Source organism: Coffea arabica, chromosome 2c, assembly GCF_036785885.1.
Source record: "Coffea arabica cultivar ET-39 chromosome 2c, Coffea Arabica ET-39 HiFi, whole genome shotgun sequence".
NCBI classification, from domain to species: domain Eukaryota; kingdom Viridiplantae; phylum Streptophyta; class Magnoliopsida; order Gentianales; family Rubiaceae; genus Coffea; species Coffea arabica.
Genome location: NC_092312.1, coordinates 54,059,766 through 54,083,163, shown reverse-complemented (window position 1 = coordinate 54,083,163; position 23,398 = coordinate 54,059,766). Strand labels below are relative to the sequence as shown.

The 23,398-nt window shown below is 38.5% G+C and overlaps 1 long non-coding RNA gene across 1 annotated transcript; it reads right to left on the bottom strand.

Annotated features, from left to right (window-relative positions):
* Window positions 1–259: 259 nt before the first annotated feature.
* LOC140035989 (uncharacterized) lies at window positions 260–1,338 on the bottom strand. The gene is made up of 2 exons (XR_011839884.1): window positions 1,261–1,338; window positions 260–586 (listed from the first exon to the last, which is right to left on the bottom strand). It is a non-coding gene; the product is annotated as an uncharacterized lncRNA (long non-coding RNA).
* Window positions 1,339–23,398: the final 22,060 nt, after the last annotated feature.

The following is a 23,398-nucleotide window of genomic DNA, read 5'->3' as shown; positions in this document are numbered from 1 at the left end:
GTCATCAATCCCAAGGTTCTTTGTCGGTGGCTCGAGCGATTCCCCAAACACCGCTACGCACACATCGTGTCACGGCTACGTGTTTGAGTGAATCTATCAAAATCCTCAACCTTCGACTAAAAGCTAAAAGCTATCAACCCATAGCTTAAATGTGACGCCCCCACTTCTCCCTAAGGCGCACCAAAGGGTATCCGCGGAACGCCTGCCTAGCTCTCGCTAGGACTCAAGCAATAACGTTCAACCTTAAAGCGATACTAGATACCAAAATCAAATTAATACGAATACATATAGTGCGGAAACGTTCATGCTTAACAATATCCATCCATTACCCAACCTGTCAGCATATGGCTCTGATGCCAACTGTGACAGTTCTCATGGTTACATCACAAGGTACCTATCAGCTTGCCACCCGCACGTCGTGCGTTCATAATACAACTTAAATTTCAAAATATACATCACAGATATCCGAATGATACATTAAACTTCCAAAGTACAATCATAAAGGGGTCAAGCCAAAATACACCTGAAACCCTAAAACACAATATATCCAAAAGGAGATTTCTCCGCGTTAACTCCATTTCCAGTCCTGTTAAGGAAAACAAATCTACAGGGTGAGCAAAACGCTCGTGAGGCCAAGGACACACATGCAAGCACATTGTTCAAATAGCAATCTCGACTTTATCAAATAAAACCGTGATATTTCAATAAAGTACCATTTGAGCAGGAAAAATAATCAGAAACAATTCAAGGATATAGTAGCTCTCAGGAGCTAAGTTCCACTCGCTCTGCCGATGTCATTCGTATACCTTCCCGCATTGACACTCCTGTCAACCGGGTCGGTATTTCTATTTCCGTAGATCACCACTTACTTCCCTCCGTCCACCGTACACCCCAAGGGCCCACAATGGCCAATATTGGGCGATACTCAACGAGTATGCCAAGCAAGACCTCTTATTAGGTCGAGCTTATTTGTATCTCATGGCTCGTCCAAATCCCCGACCAAGCCCATTGCTGGCTCGAGTTCAAGGTCGGCCTATGAGTTTGGGCGTCCCCCATTCATTTGAAAGTCGAGGAGGTTCACTCCAACGACATATGTAACCATTACATAGCATTGCATTTCATTCATTCATTCAATACATTTCATTCATTCATTTGAAAACAGAACGGATGCGATAAAGTACGCACCCGCCCTTATTTTTAAAATCTCTAATAATTACCACAATTAAGCAAGTATCAAAGATTCACACACTTGACACTCACCGAGCAATTTAATAAAGATTATTCGCTGGAGTTCAAGTGTCCACGGTGAGATCCTCTTGAAGGTCTCCTTGTGTGCCTGGCAGTTAATGGTGGATAATTACTCAAGTATCTCAATTATCAAGTAAGATTGTACATTAGTACGATCTAAGGAATATTTCACAAAAAATGAACCTCAATTACTCGTAAATCGAGATTCAACTTGCGTTTTATGAAGTATAATATTAGTTGAGTTTTTATCATGAAAATCGTGGGCAAAACGTTTAGATAATATCAAAAGTGTAAAGAGTTCTTGAAAAACTCTATTTCTTTGAAATTGGAAAATTTTCAGCTTTATTATGAATCTTTGAAAAATCGTAACTCACTCGGTACAAGTCAAAAATTGGAAAACTTTATACCGTTGGAAACCTCTTAGAAAGTACTATAAGTTCCTAGAAGACGCTTTTCCATGAATCGAAGTGGAAAGTGCTCAAAAAATGAGCTTGAAGGTGCAGGGTTGGTTCACAAGGCAGAATGAAGTTGGATTTTGGCCAACTTTGAAAATTCGGCACGATTCGCACGTTGTAAACCGGCCTCTGAATTTTGCAGCTCAATTAGTGTTGCAAGTGAAGTTTATAACAAAACAAGCGGATCAAGAATCGGAGTTTCGAGCACCGAGATACGGTAGCCCGAAGTTGAGCAAGTTCAAGACTGGATGAGAATTTTCCAGATTTGAACCTCTAACTTTAGTAATTCAATTGGGTATCGAAACGAACTTGAATCGGCACCAAAATTGGCAGTATTTCAATACTATATGGAAGGTATCTCTCTATCGAATTTCGGGGAAAAATACCTTCGGCAAGGTCGTTAATTAGCCAGCCAAAGTTCAAGAAAAATCCTAAGGCAATCTGCCTTTGACTTTCATTTTCCAAATTTCCAATCGTTTAACCAAGAAAGTTACCCAAACATGGTTCATTTGTGAAATAAGGGTCTAAGATACATCCATAATACCTTTGGTAAGTGTTTAATATCAAAAACATCAACTAACAAGTTCACTCCAAGATTTTGTTCCAAACCAGTCCAAAGATTAGGGTTTTCCAAAACAGAGCAGTCCACTTGTTTCAGTCACAACTCAGTCATTAGAGCTCGAAATCGAGCATGGCTTACGCCGTTGGAAAATGCATTCATAGAGTTAAAATATCACAGAAGAAATCGTTTCCAAATTCGGCACCCATCTGGTTCAAATTCGGGCATCAATTTGCTGCCTGAACACTTCATTCCAGAAGAACAGAGTAACAGGACAGCGAACTTAAAACATTTGGTTCGGCTTGCTCACAAAGAATCAGAATGTGCATTATATACCAAATTAAAGCTTGGAATGTCTAGTTTCAAACGCCACTGACGGTACATGATTTCGACATCCGAGGACAGAGTTATAGCCAAAATACTATTGCTGGTCAGAGCATACGCGAATCAGTTTTCCAGATTTGCTGGTTTCGAACAAAAATTCATTTGCCCATTCAAACCTCATTATTTTTCAATGAAATTTTTCACACATCTAATACATCCTACAAACATTCAATTCAAGCCATTAAACCATTAAAAATTGGCCTGGAAATGGCCGAACATGGCAGGGGCAAAATCGGAAATTTTAGCCTCTTACACCCAATGAAGTTCCTACCAATTACCCACCACTAATGCATCATTAATATCACTAAACCAACAATATAATCACCATCAATCATCACATCAGCAACAACAACCCAAGTGTGGGAATTCCAAGAGCCCACAATCACATTCTTACACCATAATCAAGTAACTAAGTGCATGCATGAGTTTAATCTTGTCATATAATCTCCAAAAGATAAGAATCCAAGGGTTGATCATTACCTACTCCTTTGGTTTGCAAGGTCAGAATTTTCGGCCCTCTTGAAGCTCCAAGAAACCGTGAAAGCTCCCCTCCTCCTTAGCTAGATATAATCTCCAAGAGGTTTGCTAAGTGGTCTCCAAGTTTGGTGTGATTTGGAGGTGATTTGGGGTGGTTTTGGGGAAGATTAGTGTGCAGAATTTTTTTGAACAAGGAGTTAGAGAGAGAGGGTGTCTTGGCCGGCCATGAGGAGAGAGAAGAGAGAGTGTGTTTGATCCAAGTTAGCTTCCAAGAGAAGGTGCAATGTGTGGTGCAAAATCACCCAAAAGTCAACTCTCATTAGGGGCCGTTTGGTACGATTACGGCTCGATTTCTCTCGCATTTGTTTCACTAGTGCACTAAACCTCTAATGCACTTATATTCATGTAAATATTATTCACTCTTAATTGTCCCGAAATAAGGGTCTAAAGTCCCTCAAATGAAGTCGCGCGTGTGAAAACGCGTACCGCCAAATTTAACGCTATAACGCGAAACTTTCGGAAAATTCTTATAACGATTGCACTATTAACTATCACTTGAGTATTTATTCATAATATTTCCTATTTTAGAACCATAGTACGAGTCTCCAATATTCCAAGCTTATTGCACTCTCAAGCGGATAAAATCTCCAAGCACTATTCACTTTTTTACTAAACGCGCTCCCGAAAATTAATTCTTGAAACAAGTCACTTTTAAAATATAACGAAGTTATATTACCATGTATTTAGGTCTAATAGATCTAGAAAATAATACTCGGAATAAATGAACAAGTAAATAATTAAATAAACTCAAAATAGGGTTTTAATAGGAGTTTTTTCGAGTCCTCACATGAGTCGAGTATTACCTCCTCAAATCTCCAATAAATTTGTATCCAAGCGTCTTTTGGAAAACTATCCACGCGTGAGTAGTATATGCTCACTTAGAACTTATTCACCTTTAATTCTCGATTAACTTTTCTTAATCTGCTATTGTCCGTTCTTAATTTCCCCAGGATAATCATACTCTCGAATATAATATCACCTCGAAACACTCGTGTTCACTATCTCGCACTTAAACAATCCTTTCGAAAATTGAAGTTGTTAACGGGACATTTCAAAAACATAATGAAGACATTATTCCATACGAATGGATTTAAAATGGTCGTAATAAATTATTTGGGGAAAACAGGTGGATAAATACTTAATTAAACCATTAATATTTGATAAAATAAGAAATTTTTCGGGTCTTCACATCCTCCCCTCCTTAAAAGGAATTTCGTCCTCGAAATTCAAACTTAGAAAAATATCACATCCCTCAATAGTCATGCTTAGCAAGTTAGTCAGTAACTTACACTTTCCAATTCTTATCTCATAGTTTCTATCTGCCCAATTAACAATCAAGTTTTTGATCACCAAAATGCAATTTAACTTCCCAATCGGATAGTAGCTTAAGTGGCTTCTTGTCTACCTCATATAGGAAATGTTGGTACTTCTTTAATGCGAATATCACAGCCACTAACTCCAAATCATGAGTTGGCTACTTTCTCTCGTGATATCTTAACTTTCCAGAAGTATGCACAATCACCTCGTCATGCATCAGTAGTATACATTGTAAACTATCATTTGAAACATCTATATAAATCACAACACTGCCTCCTCAGCTTGGTAAGGCTAACACAAGTGCATCGATTTAACATTTTTCACTTTCAAAATTCCTCCTCACATTTAAAAATCCCACATAACTTGCCAAGTCTTGCACTCTTACAAAAATCCTTGATAAACCAAAGGTAGTATTCGACTAACTCCGAGAATTCCAAATTTCAATATGCTTCTCTGGTCGCTTCCTCTTATACAATCTTTCATTTTAGCTGAGTCAATAATAATTCCTTCCTTAGATACTGTATAACGTAGAAAGATTATTTCTTCCAATCGAACCCACAGTTATTGAACTTAACAAAAGTTGGCGTTCTCTCGAGGTTCGTAAAATTACCATCAAGTGTCTTTCATGACCTTCTCAACACTAGAGTATATCGATATATCATCAATAAATGCCTCCACCGATTTGTCCAAATACGATTTAACTCCGATACCTTGGATCCATAAATACTTCTAGTGCATCTGTCAACTCGAAGGGTGTACCGAAAATTTTAGAGTATTCATGTCTTAATTTGAAAGCGGTATTAACCACATTAGTTCCTAGGGTTCCCAAATGGGTAATATCTCTTCTTTAAATCCAACTTAAATAGGATCACGGCTCCTCACAAATTATTGAATTCTTATCCATGTAAGAGAAATGGTAGTTGTTCTTAATGGTCACATCGTTCCAGACTCCATAATCTATCAATACATAGCTTCTAGCCTTCATTCCAAATACGATATCTAGTCCTTAATCGTTAGGCACATTGAATCCATTAATTATTTCCTTTTACTAATTCAATCCACCGATTTTAATATCTCAAATTGGCATTTCCAACATTGAATTCCATTTCAACACTAAGTCCTCACTTCGATCCCGATCTCTAGTCACTATCAAGACCTCAGCTGGTCTATATTCTTCAAGCAAAATCTCGATCACATCCAATACTATTCGCGTCTTATTATAATTCTAAGGGCGTGGGGTAGGATTTAAACATACGTGTAAGTCATAAAAACAATTAAAAGCGAAGTAAGTTTTCATGAGTCATAAAGATCATAATAATTACATCCAGTTGGAAGAGGTTTATGAATTCCTCTCAAAAGGAAAAGGAGAAACGATAGGATTGTAGCAAAACATGTCAAGTTGCCAGGACACAAAACAACAAAAGATTTTTTTTTTTTTTTTTCTCCAAAAGATCACAACCTCCAAAGGTGCTAGCCCAGTCTAGGGTAAAACTACCACCTCTATTCCTCGAGTGAAGTCAAACCATCTCAATCTGTGAAACCTTCGCTACTAGGACCCCGTTCATAGCCATTAGTACTAATTACTCCCATCTGGCACTTGATCGTTTTACGGTGGACCTAGTTGGCTATTGAGTACTTCCTCTTTTTGAAAGCTCTAGGGCAATCTGAAATCCTATGCTTAGTACTACCACACCTCAGACACTTTCCTTGCTTCATCCAGCACTCGGCCTCAATGTGGTTAACCTTGCCGCAGTATCCACAATGTGCATGAGAAGTGGCGGCTTGGCCAGTTCGAGGATTTTCTTTGCATTTCTTCTCTAATTCTACATTCTGGCGTAGTAATTCAATTTTCTCTGCATATTCTTGTTTCCACCGTCCTTCCCAGTAGTCAGCTAATTTCCTTTGAAATTCTACCTCGTTTCGAAGAAGGTTCAATTCCTTACGCATTTCTTCCAAAATTGTCATCTTACCAGTTGACTTAAGTCAAATGCTAACCTGTCAGGCAAATCAGAGGATCAAAAGTGTAGCCATGCATAATGGAAGCTCGAGCCAGATTACTCTTTCATTCTTTTGTTCATAGGTCACCCCGAAATATAAATCTTAGTTATTCTCTGCCGAAAATGAGTGAGTTCATGAGTCTCCATAAAATTACTACCACTAATTCCAATTACAACCAGATACGGGGACTCTATTCCTTGATATAAAGTTTTTCATGTCTTACTTCAATCTTCGATATTTGTCTATGAAGTTTGTTCGAAAAGAGATCAAAATCTCGTAGTCCCATTAGTACCTTATGTATCCTTTCAAATCAATCTTACTATTTCAAGGTTAGGTCCCCCATGAAACCTAGATAGACGACCTCCAAGAATCATTTCATTTTCACACCTCTCCTGGTCCTTAGGTTGGCTTATTGGTCCGGAGCTTTGGTACTCAACCAACTGTTCTAGGATATCAGTCGTATGGCCAATAGTAGGAGCTATGTAGGTGTTTCCCTTTTCTAGGGTTTCGGTTCAATCCAGCAATCGTTCCCTAATTATCCCCTGGAGCTTGGGGTGGTCTAACCCCCTCGCCCTCGATCCCCCTTTTACTTATTTGGCCACTCATAACTTTAACAGTCATATAAACATGGCATGAAATGAACGCACCCAAACGAAGTTTGAAAGCGAGACTTGATCATGCTAAACAAATATGAGAATAAAAGGGAAAACGCCGAGATAATCGTAAATACGTATAACCCCAATCATGGATCTTAAAATCATAAAGTAGTAAGGTTAAACATGTCATGAGAAATGTTTAATTGCCTCAAAAGGTAGAAAACATATTGAAACAAGGCACAAAATACAACGGCCTTTAAGCGAGCGTCACCCTGTCTATCTTTGGCAAACTATTAAAATAGTTTAAATCACTAAATTAGTGATTGGCAGTACCCAAAAGTCTTCACTACCTCCATAGGATCAGTTTCACTTCCAGCACTAGGAGTTTTAGATCTCATGTCCCTTATCGAATATCTTGTCATTCCCCACTCATGCAACTAAGGTAACACACCTAGCCACCGACTCATCCATTGTGTCTTTAATTTCGGACACTAACCTAACAAGTCGGTTCTTAGCTTTTGAAGTTTCTCACCAGGGGCCTTTGTCTCCCTCGCTCCTGAAGTACTTCAACTTCAATTTCAGGAATTCTAGTAGTCTAGGCATCTGCAATTGTCCTCAGTTCTCGATCATCCCTTCGAATCACTCCAGTTTCTTCGGATAGCCACTTCAAATAATCGACCACTATCAACACCCCACTATTTGGGCTCAGCAAATCCTTTGAAATTCACATGAAGTCCTAGTCCAGTAAATCGGACCATTTCTCCAATGCTCTTTTAGTTCACTCTCTCGATAGTGGACCACCGGAAGGCGCCCCCGAGACAATTCAATATCACCATTACCTTCTGTAGTTTACACTTAAGAGTAAAAGCTTAGGTAGGTCCAGATACACGAAATAAACAAGATTTGATCACTTCATACTATCCCACATGTATCACACCATATCAAGACTCCTTGTCATCCACCAATTCGAGCCCAGGTTCTAATTTTCATTTTCACAAGCAGTCACTTAACTTTCAATCAAATTCCACAGTCCGGCATCCTAAACATTTAAGCCTAGGATACACTACAGAGATCTAAAGCCTAAGCTCTGATACCAACTGTGACGCCCCCACTTCTCCCTAAGGCGCACCAAAGGGTATCCGTGGAACGCCTGCCTAGCTCTCGCTAGGACTCAAGCAATAACGTTCAACCTTAAAGCGATACTAGATACCAAAATCAAATTAATACGAATACATATAGTGCGGAAACGTTCATGCTTAACAATATCCATCCATTACCCAACCTGTCAGCATATGGCTCTGATGCCAACTGTGACAGTTCTCATGGTTACATCACAAGGTACCTATCAGCTTGCCACCCGCACGTCGTGCATTCATAATACAACTTAAATTTCAAAATATACATCACAGATATCCGAATGATACATTAAACTTCCAAAGTACAATCATAAAGGGGTCAAGCCAAAATACACCTGAAACCCTAAAACACAATATATCCAAAAGGAGATTTCTCCGCGTTAACTCCATTTCCAGTCCTGTTAAGGAAAACAAATCTACAGGGTGAGCAAAACGCTCGTGAGGCCAAGGACACACATGCAAGCACATTGTTCAAATAGCAATCTCGACTTTATCAAATAAAACCGTGATATTTCAATAAAGTACCATTTGAGCAGGAAAAATAATCAGAAACAATTCAAGGATATAGTAGCTCTCAGGAGCTAAGTTCCACTCGCTCTGCCGATGTCATTCGTATACCTTCCCGCATTGACCCTCCTGTCAACCGGGTCGGTATTTCTATTTCCGTAGATCACCACTTACTTCCCTCCGTCCACCGTACACCCCAAGGGCCCACAATGGCCAATATTGGGCGATACTCAACGAGTATGCCAAGCAAGACCTCTTATTAGGTCGAGCTTATTTGTATCTCATGACTCGTCCAAATCCCCGACCAAGCCCATTGCTGGCTCGAGTTCAAGGTCGGCTTATGAGTTTGGGCGTCCCCCATTCATTTGAAAGTCGAGGAGGTTCACTCCAACGACATATGTAACCATTACATAGCATTGCATTTCATTCATTCATTCAATACATTTCATTCATTCATTCAATACATTTCATTCATTCATTTGAAATCAGAACGGATGCGATAAAGTACACACCCGCCCTTATTTTTAAAATCTCTAATAATTACCACAATTAAGCAAGTATCAAAGATTCACACACTTGACACTCACCGAGCAATTTAATAAAGATTATTCGCTGGAGTTCAAGTGTCCACTGTGAGATCCTCTTGAAGGTCTCCTTGTGTGCCTGGCAGTTAATGGTGGATAATTACTCAAGTATCTCAATTATCAAGTAAGATTGTACATTAGTACGATCTAAGGAATATTTCACAAAAAATGAACATCAATTACTCGTAAATCGAGATTCAACTTGCGTTTTATGAAGTATAATATTAGTTGAGTTTTTATCATGAAAATCGTGGGCAAAACGTTTAGATAATATCAAAAGTGTAAAGAGTTCTTGAAAAACTCTATTTCTTTGAAATTGGAAAATTTTCAGCTTTATTATGAATCTTTGAAAAATCGTAACTCACTCGGTACAAGTCAAAAATTGGAAAACTTTATACCGTTGGAAACCTCTTAGAAAGTACTATAAGTTCCTAGAAGACGCTTTTCCATGAATCGAAGTGAAAAGTGCTCAAAAATGAGCTTGAAGGTGCAGGGTTGGTTCACAAGGCAGAATGAAGTTGGATTTTGGCCAACTTTGAAAATTCGGCACGATTCGCACGTTGTAAACCGGCCTCTGAATTTTGCAGCTCAATTAGTGTTGCAAGTGAAGTTTATAACAAAACAAGCGGATCAAGAATCGGAGTTTCGAGCACCGAGATACGGTAGCCCGAAGTTGAGCAAGTTCAAGACTGGATGAGAATTTTCCAGATTTGAACCTCTAACTTTAGTAATTCAATTGGGTATCGAAACGAACTTGAATCGGCACCAAAATTGGCAGTATTTCAATACTATATGGAAGGTATCTCTCTATCGAATTTCGGGGAAAAATACCTTCGGCAAGGTCGTTAATTAGCCAGCCAAAGTTCAAGAAAAATCCTAAGGCAATCTGCCTTTGACTTTCATTTTCCAAATTTCCAATCGTTTAACCAAGAAAGTTACCCAAACATGGTTCATTTGTGAAATAAGGGTCTAAGATACATCCATAATACCTTTGGTAAGTGTTTAATATCAAAAACATCAACTAACAAGTTCACTCCAAGATTTTGTTCCAAACCAGTCCAAAGATTAGGGTTTTCCAAAACAGAGCAGTCCACTTGTTTCAGTCACAACTCAGTCATTAGAGCTCGAAATCGAGCATGGCTTACGCCGTTGGAAAATGCATTCATAGAGTTAAAATATCACAGAAGAAATCGTTTCCAAATTCGGCACCCATCTGGTTCAAATTCGGGCATCAAGTTGCTGCCTGAACACTTCATTCCAGAAGAACAGAGTAACAGGACAGCGAACTTAAAACATTTGGTTCGGCTTGCTCACAAAGAATCAGAACGTGCATTATATACAAAATTAAAGCTAGGAATGTCTAGTTTCAAACGCCACTGACGGCACATGATTTCGACATCCGAGGACAGAGTTATAGCCAAAATACTACTGCTGGTCAGAGCATACGCGAATCAGTTTTCCAGATTTGCTGGTTTCGAACAAAAATTCATTTGCCCATTCAAACCTCATTATTTTTCAATGAAATTTTTCACACATCTAATACATCCTACAAACATTCAATTCAAGCCATTAAACCATTAAAAATTGGCCTGGAAATGGCCGAACATGGCAGGGGCAAAATCGGAAATTTTAGCCTCTTACACCCAATGAAGTTCCTACCAATTACCCACCACTAATGCATCATTAATATCACTAAACCAACAATATAATCACCATCAATCATCACATCAGCAACAACAACCCAAGTGTGGGAATTCCAAGAGCCCACAATCACATTCTTACACCATAATCAAGTAACTAAGTGCATGCATGAGTTTAATCTTGTCATATAATCTCCAAAAGATAAGAATCCAAGGGTTGATCATTACCTACTCCTTTGGTTTGCAAGGTCAGAATTTTCGGCCCTCTTGAAGCTCCAAGAAACCGTGAAAGCTCCCCTCCTCCTTAGCTAGATATAATCTCCAAGAGGTTTGCTAAGTGGTCTCCAAGTTTGGTGTGATTTGGAGGTGATTTGGGGTGGTTTTGGGGAAGATTAGTGTGCAGAATTTTTTTGAACAAGGAGTTAGAGAGAGAGGGTGTCTTGGCCGGCCATGAGGAGAGAGAAGAGAGAGTGTGTTTGATCCAAGTTAGCTTCCAAGAGAAGGTGCAATGTGTGGTGCAAAATCACCCAAAAGTCAACTCTCATTAGGGGCCGTTTGGTACGATTACGGCTCGATTTCTCTCGCATTTGTTTCACTAGTGCACTAAACCTCTAATGCACTTATATTCATATAAATATTATTCACTCTTAATTGTCCCGAAATAAGGGTCTAAAGTCCCTCAAATGAAGTCGCGCGTGTGAAAACGCGTACCGCCAAATTTAACGCTATAACGCGAAACTTTCGGAAAATTCTTATAACGATTGCACTATTAACTATCACTTGAGTATTTATTCATAATATTTCCTATTTTAGAACCATAGTACGAGTCTCCAATATTCCAAGCTTATTGCACTCTCAAGCGGATAAAATCTCCAAGCACTATTCACTTTTTTACTAAACGCGCTCCCGAAAATTAATTCTTGAAACAAGTCACTTTTAAAATATAACGAAGTTATATTACCATGTATTTAGGTCTAATAGATCTAGAAAATAATACTCGGAATAAATGAACAAGTAAATAATTAAATAAACTCAAAATAGGGTTTTAATAGGAGTTTTTTCGAGTCCTCACATGAGTCGAGTATTACCTCCTCAAATCTCCAATAAATTTGTATCCAAGCGTCTTTTGGAAAACTATCCACGCGTGAGTAGTATATGCTCACTTAGAACTTATTCACCTTTAATTCTCGATTAACTTTTCTTAATCTGCTATTGTCCGTTCTTAATTTCCCCAGGATAATCATACTCTCGAATATAATATCACCTCGAAACACTCGTGTTCACTATCTCGCACTTAAACAATCCTTTCGAAAATTGAAGTTGTTAACGGGACATTTCAAAAACATAATGAAGACATTATTCCATACGAATGGATTTAAAATGGTCGTAATAAATTATTTGGGGAAAACAGGTGGATAAATACTTAATTAAACCATTAATATTTGATAAAATAAGAAATTTTTCGGGTCTTCACATCCTCCCCTCCTTAAAAGGAATTTCGTCCTCGAAATTCAAACTTAGAAAAATATCACATCCCTCAATAGTCATGCTTAGCAAGTTAGTCAGTAACTTACACTTTCCAATTCTTATCTCATAGTTTCTATCTGCCCAATTAACAATCAAGTTTTTGATCACCAAAATGCAATTTAACTTCCCAATCGGATAGTAGCTTAAGTGGCTTCTTGTCTACCTCATATAGGAAATGTTGGTACTTCTTTAATGCGAATATCACAGCCACTAACTCCAAATCATGAGTTGGCTACTTTCTCTCGTGATATCTTAACTTTCCAGAAGTATGCACAATCACCTCGTCATGCATCAGTAGTATACATTGTAAACTATCATTTGAAACATCTATATAAATCACAACACTGCCTCCTCAGCTTGGTAAGGCTAACACAAGTGCATCGATTTAACATTTTTCACTTTCAAAATTCCTCCTCACATTTAAAAATCCCACATAACTTGCCAAGTCTTGCACTCTTACAAAAATCCTTGATAAACCAAAGGTAGTATTCGACTAACTCCGAGAATTCCAAATTTCAATATGCTTCTCTGGTCGCTTCCTCTTATACAATCTTTCATTTTAGCTGAGTCAATAATAATTCCTTCCTTAGATACTGTATAACGTAGAAAGATTATTTCTTCCAATCGAACCCACAGTTATTGAACTTAACAAAAGTTGGCGTTCTCTCGAGGTTCGTAAAATTACCATCAAGTGTCTTTCATGACCTTCTCAACACTAGAGTATATCGATATATCATCAATAAATGCCTCCACCGATTTGTCCAAATACGATTTAACTCCGATACCTTGGATCCATAAATACTTCTAGTGCATCTGTCAACTCGAAGGGTGTACCGAAAATTTTAGAGTATTCATGTCTTAATTTGAAAGCGGTATTAACCACATTAGTTCCTAGGGTTCCCAAATGGGTAATATCTCTTCTTTAAATCCAACTTAAATAGGATCACGGCTCCTCACAAATTATTGAATTCTTATCCATGTAAGAGAAATGGTAGTTGTTCTTAATGGTCACATCGTTCCAGACTCCATAATCTATCAATACATAGCTTCTAGCCTTCATTCCAAATACGATATCTAGTCCTTAATCGTTAGGCACATTGAATCCATTAATTATTTCCTTTTACTAATTCAATCCACCGATTTTAATATCTCAAATTGGCATTTCCAACATTGAATTCCATTTCAACACTAAGTCCTCACTTCGATCCCGATCTCTAGTCACTATCAAGACCTCAGCTGGTCTATATTCTTCAAGCAAAATCTCGATCACATCCAATACTATTCGCGTCTTATTATAATTCTAAGGGCGTGGGGTAGGATTTAAACATACGTGTAAGTCATAAAAACAATTAAAAGCGAAGTAAGTTTTCATGAGTCATAAAGATCATAATAATTACATCCAGTTGGAAGAGGTTTATGAATTCCTCTCAAAAGGAAAAGGAGAAACGATAGGATTGTAGCAAAACATGTCAAGTTGCCAGGACACAAAACAACAAAAGATTTTTTTTTTTTTTTTTCTCCAAAAGATCACAACCTCCAAAGGTGCTAGCCCAGTCTAGGGTAAAACTACCACCTCTATTCCTCGAGTGAAGTCAAACCATCTCAATCTGTGAAACCTTCGCTACTAGGACCCCGTTCATAGCCATTAGTACTAATTACTCCCATCTGGCACTTGATCGTTTTACGGTGGACCTAGTTGGCTATTGAGTACTTCCTCTTTTTGAAAGCTCTAGGGCAATCTGAAATCCTATGCTTAGTACTACCACACCTCAGACACTTTCCTTGCTTCATCCAGCACTCGGCCTCAATGTGGTTAACCTTGCCGCAGTATCCACAATGTGCATGAGAAGTGGCGGCTTGGCCAGTTCGAGGATTTTCTTTGCATTTCTTCTCTAATTCTACATTCTGGCGTAGTAATTCAATTTTCTCTGCATATTCTTGTTTCCACCGTCCTTCCCAGTAGTCAGCTAATTTCCTTTGAAATTCTACCTCGTTTCGAAGAAGGTTCAATTCCTTACGCATTTCTTCCAAAATTGTCATCTTACCAGTTGACTTAAGTCAAATGCTAACCTGTCAGGCAAATCAGAGGATCAAAAGTGTAGCCATGCATAATGGAAGCTCGAGCCAGATTACTCTTTCATTCTTTTGTTCATAGGTCACCCCGAAATATAAATCTTAGTTATTCTCTGCCGAAAATGAGTGAGTTCATGAGTCTCCATAAAATTACTACCACTAATTCCAATTACAACCAGATACGGGGACTCTATTCCTTGATATAAAGTTTTTCATGTCTTACTTCAATCTTCGATATTTGTCTATGAAGTTTGTTCGAAAAGAGATCAAAATCTCGTAGTCCCATTAGTACCTTATGTATCCTTTCAAATCAATCTTACTATTTCAAGGTTAGGTCCCCCATGAAACCTAGATAGACGACCTCCAAGAATCATTTCATTTTCACACCTCTCCTGGTCCTTAGGTTGGCTTATTGGTCCGGAGCTTTGGTACTCAACCAACTGTTCTAGGATATCAGTCGTATGGCCAATAGTAGGAGCTATGTAGGTGTTTCCCTTTTCTAGGGTTTCGGTTCAATCCAGCAATCGTTCCCTAATTATCCCCTGGAGCTTGGGGTGGTCTAACCCCCTCGCCCTCGATCCCCCTTTTACTTATTTGGCCACTCATAACTTTAACAGTCATATAAACATGGCATGAAATGAACGCACCCAAACGAAGTTTGAAAGCGAGACTTGATCATGCTAAACAAATATGAGAATAAAAGGGAAAACGCCGAGATAATCGTAAATACGTATAACCCCAATCATGGATCTTAAAATCATAAAGTAGTAAGGTTAAACATGTCATGAGAAATGTTTAATTGCCTCAAAAGGTAGAAAACATATTGAAACAAGGCACAAAATACAACGGCCTTTAAGCGAGCGTCACCCTGTCTATCTTTGGCAAACTATTAAAATAGTTTAAATCACTAAATTAGTGATTGGCAGTACCCAAAAGTCTTCACTACCTCCATAGGATCAGTTTCACTTCCAGCACTAGGAGTTTTAGATCTCATGTCCCTTATCGAATATCTTGTCATTCCCCACTCATGCAACTAAGGTAACACACCTAGCCACCGACTCATCCATTGTGTCTTTAATTTCGGACACTAACCTAACAAGTCGGTTCTTAGCTTTTGAAGTTTCTCACCAGGGGCCTTTGTCTCCCTCGCTCCTGAAGTACTTCAACTTCAATTTCAGGAATTCTAGTAGTCTAGGCATCTGCAATTGTCCTCAGTTCTCGATCATCCCTTCGAATCACTCCAGTTTCTTCGGATAGCCACTTCAAATAATCGACCACTATCAACACCCCACTATTTGGGCTCAGCAAATCCTTTGAAATTCACATGAAGTCCTAGTCCAGTAAATCGGACCATTTCTCCAATGCTCTTTTAGTTCACTCTCTCGATAGTGGACCACCGGAAGGCGCCCCCGAGACAATTCAATATCACCATTACCTTCTGTAGTTTACACTTAAGAGTAAAAGCTTAGGTAGGTCCAGATACACGAAATAAACAAGATTTGATCACTTCATACTATCCCACATGTATCACACCATATCAAGACTCCTTGTCATCCACCAATTCGAGCCCAGGTTCTAATTTTCATTTTCACAAGCAGTCACTTAACTTTCAATCAAATTCCACAGTCCGGCATCCTAAACATTTAAGCCTAGGATACACTACAGAGATCTAAAGCCTAAGCTCTGATACCAACTGTGACGCCCCCACTTCTCCCTAAGGCGCACCAAAGGGTATCCGTGGAACGCCTGCCTAGCTCTCGCTAGGACTCAAGCAATAACGTTCAACCTTAAAGCGATACTAGATACCAAAATCAAATTAATACGAATACATATAGTGCGGAAACGTTCATGCTTAACAATATCCATCCATTACCCAACCTGTCAGCATATGGCTCTGATGCCAACTGTGACAGTTCTCATGGTTACATCACAAGGTACCTATCAGCTTGCCACCCGCACGTCGTGCATTCATAATACAACTTAAATTTCAAAATATACATCACAGATATCCGAATGATACATTAAACTTCCAAAGTACAATCATAAAGGGGTCAAGCCAAAATACACCTGAAACCCTAAAACACAATATATCCAAAAGGAGATTTCTCCGCGTTAACTCCATTTCCAGTCCTGTTAAGGAAAACAAATCTACAGGGTGAGCAAAACGCTCGTGAGGCCAAGGACACACATGCAAGCACATTGTTCAAATAGCAATCTCGACTTTATCAAATAAAACCGTGATATTTCAATAAAGTACCATTTGAGCAGGAAAAATAATCAGAAACAATTCAAGGATATAGTAGCTCTCAGGAGCTAAGTTCCACTCGCTCTGCCGATGTCATTCGTATACCTTCCCGCATTGACCCTCCTGTCAACCGGGTCGGTATTTCTATTTCCGTAGATCACCACTTACTTCCCTCCGTCCACCGTACACCCCAAGGGCCCACAATGGCCAATATTGGGCGATACTCAACGAGTATGCCAAGCAAGACCTCTTATTAGGTCGAGCTTATTTGTATCTCATGACTCGTCCAAATCCCCGACCAAGCCCATTGCTGGCTCGAGTTCAAGGTCGGCTTATGAGTTTGGGCGTCCCCCATTCATTTGAAAGTCGAGGAGGTTCACTCCAACGACATATGTAACCATTACATAGCATTGCATTTCATTCATTCATTCAATACATTTCATTCATTCATTCAATACATTTCATTCATTCATTTGAAATCAGAACGGATGCGATAAAGTACACACCCGCCCTTATTTTTAAAATCTCTAATAATTACCACAATTAAGCAAGTATCAAAGATTCACACACTTGACACTCACCGAGCAATTTAATAAAGATTATTCGCTGGAGTTCAAGTGTCCACTGTGAGATCCTCTTGAAGGTCTCCTTGTGTGCCTGGCAGTTAATGGTGGATAATTACTCAAGTATCTCAATTATCAAGTAAGATTGTACATTAGTACGATCTAAGGAATATTTCACAAAAAATGAACATCAATTACTCGTAAATCGAGATTCAACTTGCGTTTTATGAAGTATAATATTAGTTGAGTTTTTATCATGAAAATCGTGGGCAAAACGTTTAGATAATATCAAAAGTGTAAAGAGTTCTTGAAAAACTCTATTTCTTTGAAATTGGAAAATTTTCAGCTTTATTATGAATCTTTGAAAAATCGTAACTCACTCGGTACAAGTCAAAAATTGGAAAACTTTATACCGTTGGAAACCTCTTAGAAAGTACTATAAGTTCCTAGAAGACGCTTTTCCATGAATCGAAGTGAAAAGTGCTCAAAAATGAGCTTGAAGGTGCAGGGTTGGTTCACAAGGCAGAATGAAGTTGGATTTTGGCCAACTTTGAAAATTCGGCACGATTCGCACGTTGTAAACCGGCCTCTGAATTTTGCAGCTCAATTAGTGTTGCAAGTGAAGTTTATAACAAAACAAGCGGATCAAGAATCGGAGTTTCGAGCACCGAGATACGGTAGCCCGAAGTTGAGCAAGTTCAAGACTGGATGAGAATTTTCCAGATTTGAACCTCTAACTTTAGTAATTCAATTGGGTATCGAAACGAACTTGAATCGGCACCAAAATTGGCAGTATTTCAATACTATATGGAAGGTATCTCTCTATCGAATTTCGGGGAAAAATACCTTCGGCAAGGTCGTTAATTAGCCAGCCAAAGTTCAAGAAAAATCCTAAGGCAATCTGCCTTTGACTTTCATTTTCCAAATTTCCAATCGTTTAACCAAGAAAGTTACCCAAACATGGTTCATTTGTGAAATAAGGGTCTAAGATACATCCATAATACCTTTGGTAAGTGTTTAATATCAAAAACATCAACTAACAAGTTCACTCCAAGATTTTGTTCCAAACCAGTCCAAAGATTAGGGTTTTCCAAAACAGAGCAGTCCACTTGTTTCAGTCACAACTCAGTCATTAGAGCTCGAAATCGAGCATGGCTTACGCCGTTGGAAAATGCATTCATAGAGTTAAAATATCACAGAAGAAATCGTTTCCAAATTCGGCACCCATCTGGTTCAAATTCGGGCATCAAGTTGCTGCCTGAACACTTCATTCCAGAAGAACAGAGTAACAGGACAGCGAACTTAAAACATTTGGTTCGGCTTGCTCACAAAGAATCAGAACGTGCATTATATACAAAATTAAAGCTAGGAATGTCTAGTTTCAAACGCCACTGACGGCACATGATTTCGACATCCGAGGACAGAGTTATAGCCAAAATACTACTGCTGGTCAGAGCATACGCGAATCAGTTTTCCAGATTTGCTGGTTTCGAACAAAAATTCATTTGCCCATTCAAACCTCATTATTTTTCAATGAAATTTTTCACACATCTAATACATCCTACAAACATTCAATTCAAGCCATTAAACCATTAAAAATTGGCCTGGAAATGGCCGAACATGGCAGGGGCAAAATCGGAAATTTTAGCCTCTTACACCCAATGAAGTTCCTACCAATTACCCACCACTAATGCATCATTAATATCACTAAACCAACAATATAATCACCATCAATCATCACATCAGCAACAACAACCCAAGTGTGGGAATTCCAAGAGCCCACAATCACATTCTTACACCATAATCAAGTAACTAAGTGCATGCATGAGTTTAATCTTGTCATATAATCTCCAAAAGATAAGAATCCAAGGGTTGATCATTACCTACTCCTTTGGTTTGCAAGGTCAGAATTTTCGGCCCTCTTGAAGCTCCAAGAAACCGTGAAAGCTCCCCTCCTCCTTAGCTAGATATAATCTCCAAGAGGTTTGCTAAGTGGTCTCCAAGTTTGGTGTGATTTGGAGGTGATTTGGGGTGGTTTTGGGGAAGATTAGTGTGCAGAATTTTTTTGAACAAGGAGTTAGAGAGAGAGGGTGTCTTGGCCGGCCATGAGGAGAGAGAAGAGAGAGTGTGTTTGATCCAAGTTAGCTTCCAAGAGAAGGTGCAATGTGTGGTGCAAAATCACCCAAAAGTCAACTCTCATTAGGGGCCGTTTGGTACGATTACGGCTCGATTTCTCTCGCATTTGTTTCACTAGTGCACTAAACCTCTAATGCACTTATATTCATATAAATATTATTCACTCTTAATTGTCCCGAAATAAGGGTCTAAAGTCCCTCAAATGAAGTCGCGCGTGTGAAAACGCGTACCGCCAAATTTAACGCTATAACGCGAAACTTTCGGAAAATTCTTATAACGATTGCACTATTAACTATCACTTGAGTATTTATTCATAATATTTCCTATTTTAGAACCATAGTACGAGTCTCCAATATTCCAAGCTTATTGCACTCTCAAGCGGATAAAATCTCCAAGCACTATTCACTTTTTTACTAAACGCGCTCCCGAAAATTAATTCTTGAAACAAGTCACTTTTAAAATATAACGAAGTTATATTACCATGTATTTAGGTCTAATAGATCTAGAAAATAATACTCGGAATAAATGAACAAGTAAATAATTAAATAAACTCAAAATAGGGTTTTAATAGGAGTTTTTTCGAGTCCTCACATGAGTCGAGTATTACCTCCTCAAATCTCCAATAAATTTGTATCCAAGCGTCTTTTGGAAAACTATCCACGCGTGAGTAGTATATGCTCACTTAGAACTTATTCACCTTTAATTCTCGATTAACTTTTCTTAATCTGCTATTGTCCGTTCTTAATTTCCCCAGGATAATCATACTCTCGAATATAATATCACCTCGAAACACTCGTGTTCACTATCTCGCACTTAAACAATCCTTTCGAAAATTGAAGTTGTTAACGGGACATTTCAAAAACATAATGAAGACATTATTCCATACGAATGGATTTAAAATGGTCGTAATAAATTATTTGGGGAAAACAGGTGGATAAATACTTAATTAAACCATTAATATTTGATAAAATAAGAAATTTTTCGGGTCTTCACATCCTCCCCTCCTTAAAAGGAATTTCGTCCTCGAAATTCAAACTTAGAAAAATATCACATCCCTCAATAGTCATGCTTAGCAAGTTAGTCAGTAACTTACACTTTCCAATTCTTATCTCATAGTTTCTATCTGCCCAATTAACAATCAAGTTTTTGATCACCAAAATGCAATTTAACTTCCCAATCGGATAGTAGCTTAAGTGGCTTCTTGTCTACCTCATATAGGAAATGTTGGTACTTCTTTAATGCGAATATCACAGCCACTAACTCCAAATCATGAGTTGGCTACTTTCTCTCGTGATATCTTAACTTTCCAGAAGTATGCACAATCACCTCGTCATGCATCAGTAGTATACATTGTAAACTATCATTTGAAACATCTATATAAATCACAACACTGCCTCCTCAGCTTGGTAAGGCTAACACAAGTGCATCGATTTAACATTTTTCACTTTCAAAATTCCTCCTCACATTTAAAAATCCCACATAACTTGCCAAGTCTTGCACTCTTACAAAAATCCTTGATAAACCAAAGGTAGTATTCGACTAACTCCGAGAATTCCAAATTTCAATATGCTTCTCTGGTCGCTTCCTCTTATACAATCTTTCATTTTAGCTGAGTCAATAATAATTCCTTCCTTAGATACTGTATAACGTAGAAAGATTATTTCTTCCAATCGAACCCACAGTTATTGAACTTAACAAAAGTTGGCGTTCTCTCGAGGTTCGTAAAATTACCATCAAGTGTCTTTCATGACCTTCTCAACACTAGAGTATATCGATATATCATCAATAAATGCCTCCACCGATTTGTCCAAATACGATTTAACTCCGATACCTTGGATCCATAAATACTTCTAGTGCATCTGTCAACTCGAAGGGTGTACCGAAAATTTTAGAGTATTCATGTCTTAATTTGAAAGCGGTATTAACCACATTAGTTCCTAGGGTTCCCAAATGGGTAATATCTCTTCTTTAAATCCAACTTAAATAGGATCACGGCTCCTCACAAATTATTGAATTCTTATCCATGTAAGAGAAATGGTAGTTGTTCTTAATGGTCACATCGTTCCAGACTCCATAATCTATCAATACATAGCTTCTAGCCTTCATTCCAAATACGATATCTAGTCCTTAATCGTTAGGCACATTGAATCCATTAATTATTTCCTTTTACTAATTCAATCCACCGATTTTAATATCTCAAATTGGCATTTCCAACATTGAATTCCATTTCAACACTAAGTCCTCACTTCGATCCCGATCTCTAGTCACTATCAAGACCTCAGCTGGTCTATATTCTTCAAGCAAAATCTCGATCACATCCAATACTATTCGCGTCTTATTATAATTCTAAGGGCGTGGGGTAGGATTTAAACATACGTGTAAGTCATAAAAACAATTAAAAGCGAAGTAAGTTTTCATGAGTCATAAAGATCATAATAATTACATCCAGTTGGAAGAGGTTTATGAATTCCTCTCAAAAGGAAAAGGAGAAACGATAGGATTGTAGCAAAACATGTCAAGTTGCCAGGACACAAAACAACAAAAGATTTTTTTTTTTTTTTTTCTCCAAAAGATCACAACCTCCAAAGGTGCTAGCCCAGTCTAGGGTAAAACTACCACCTCTATTCCTCGAGTGAAGTCAAACCATCTCAATCTGTGAAACCTTCGCTACTAGGACCCCGTTCATAGCCATTAGTACTAATTACTCCCATCTGGCACTTGATCGTTTTACGGTGGACCTAGTTGGCTATTGAGTACTTCCTCTTTTTGAAAGCTCTAGGGCAATCTGAAATCCTATGCTTAGTACTACCACACCTCAGACACTTTCCTTGCTTCATCCAGCACTCGGCCTCAATGTGGTTAACCTTGCCGCAGTATCCACAATGTGCATGAGAAGTGGCGGCTTGGCCAGTTCGAGGATTTTCTTTGCATTTCTTCTCTAATTCTACATTCTGGCGTAGTAATTCAATTTTCTCTGCATATTCTTGTTTCCACCGTCCTTCCCAGTAGTCAGCTAATTTCCTTTGAAATTCTACCTCGTTTCGAAGAAGGTTCAATTCCTTACGCATTTCTTCCAAAATTGTCATCTTACCAGTTGACTTAAGTCAAATGCTAACCTGTCAGGCAAATCAGAGGATCAAAAGTGTAGCCATGCATAATGGAAGCTCGAGCCAGATTACTCTTTCATTCTTTTGTTCATAGGTCACCCCGAAATATAAATCTTAGTTATTCTCTGCCGAAAATGAGTGAGTTCATGAGTCTCCATAAAATTACTACCACTAATTCCAATTACAACCAGATACGGGGACTCTATTCCTTGATATAAAGTTTTTCATGTCTTACTTCAATCTTCGATATTTGTCTATGAAGTTTGTTCGAAAAGAGATCAAAATCTCGTAGTCCCATTAGTACCTTATGTATCCTTTCAAATCAATCTTACTATTTCAAGGTTAGGTCCCCCATGAAACCTAGATAGACGACCTCCAAGAATCATTTCATTTTCACACCTCTCCTGGTCCTTAGGTTGGCTTATTGGTCCGGAGCTTTGGTACTCAACCAACTGTTCTAGGATATCAGTCGTATGGCCAATAGTAGGAGCTATGTAGGTGTTTCCCTTTTCTAGGGTTTCGGTTCAATCCAGCAATCGTTCCCTAATTATCCCCTGGAGCTTGGGGTGGTCTAACCCCCTCGCCCTCGATCCCCCTTTTACTTATTTGGCCACTCATAACTTTAACAGTCATATAAACATGGCATGAAATGAACGCACCCAAACGAAGTTTGAAAGCGAGACTTGATCATGCTAAACAAATATGAGAATAAAAGGGAAAACGCCGAGATAATCGTAAATACGTATAACCCCAATCATGGATCTTAAAATCATAAAGTAGTAAGGT